The following is a 1,374-nucleotide window of genomic DNA, read 5'->3' on the forward strand; positions in this document are numbered from 1 at the left end:
TGGGCCACCTCTGCAGGAGGCTTGCCACTCGCCTCATCGGCTGCTCAGCGGAAGCACCACGAGGCAGGAGTCCGCTCGGAAGAGGACCGAGAGGCGCCGTTGGCTGCGCGGCGCGAGGTGGGCCGCCCTGCATTGCCCAGGGGCCTCGCCTGTGGCTCTGTGCGGCTCCAGGGCTTACTGAAAAGGCTCAGCGAGCAAGTTGACATCATCCCTGTGTTCTGACAGTTTTCCCCACACCCCGGTGACACCTTCCCTGCTGCCCGGAGTGAAACCCCAGCTTCTGAAAAGGAGGCAGGCGGACCGCGGGCTCTCTGACTCTCCCGCACTCCCCCGACCCGTGGTGGCCGATGACCACATCCCCTACCGGCCGCTGTGCGCCCCAGAGGCAGCCCCGCAAGGACCAGAAGCAGATGGCAACGAGGCCCCACGTGGCGCCGGGGGCTCCAGCAGGTGGCGCGGGAACAGGCACGAGATGGTCTCGTCCGGAAGTCCCTGACGTAGCTACCTCTGTATGCCCATCCGGGGGCAGCAGCCATCGCCCGTCAGTGAGAAAAAAGTCACCCACCTGTCCAGCTGGCAGGGTGACCACGTGTGCAGCCCGGGGTACTCTCCCGGTGTCTCTTAGTATGTCAGTGCCTGACACTAAAGGTCGATACACAATCACAGCATCCGAAGAAAGGCAACATGATCCGGGCTTTAGACACCTCAGGAATGAAACCTGGGGTCGCTTCGCTAGGTAGAGAACACCCCGCCAGCTGAGGTCCAGCTGCGGGTGGGAAGTGCGGAATGGGTCGTCGAGGAAGGAAGCTGTAAAGATCGCCTGCAGCCTCCTGATCAGCTACAGGGTGAGGGCTGAGGCAGCTCTGCGCAGACCGTCTTTGCCTCTCGTGTGTGTGCTCTGTGTGACATGCCGGCTGGCCGGCCTCCTGTCCTCTCTCCTTATCGCCGGTGCTAAGTGAGGCACAGGTGAGGCAGGTTAATGCTACAGTTGTGTCTTTAGGAAACAGAATATCCAGGGAGACCGTGCCCTTCCCGCCCAGCCAGGTCTCCAGGGAGAGTGTCCTTTCCCGAAGTTCCTTTCCTTCTCCGCCTGCATGCCAGTGCTCTCTGGCCAATCACTGGTGTGTTTTTGTCTCTTGACTGGATTCGGAATGATATGAAAGGTATTATGTGAACATCTTAATATAAAGGGGAACCTGAAAAACTATAGAAACCTCCCCCAGTGCGAAAATATATACCAAAAAATAGAGACAGCACAAATAAAATAGACTACATAAGGAAAGGCAATTTATAAAAACAAATCTGTTAGAACTGAGGGCCCACATTAATCATATTAATAAATGTAAATTGGCTTACATTGTCTACAAAAGGAAA

The sequence above is a fragment of the Pteropus vampyrus genome, unplaced genomic scaffold (genome assembly GCF_000151845.1).
Source record: "Pteropus vampyrus isolate Shadow unplaced genomic scaffold, Pvam_2.0 Scaffold364, whole genome shotgun sequence".
In the NCBI taxonomy this organism is placed as follows: Eukaryota; Metazoa; Chordata; class Mammalia; order Chiroptera; family Pteropodidae; genus Pteropus; species Pteropus vampyrus.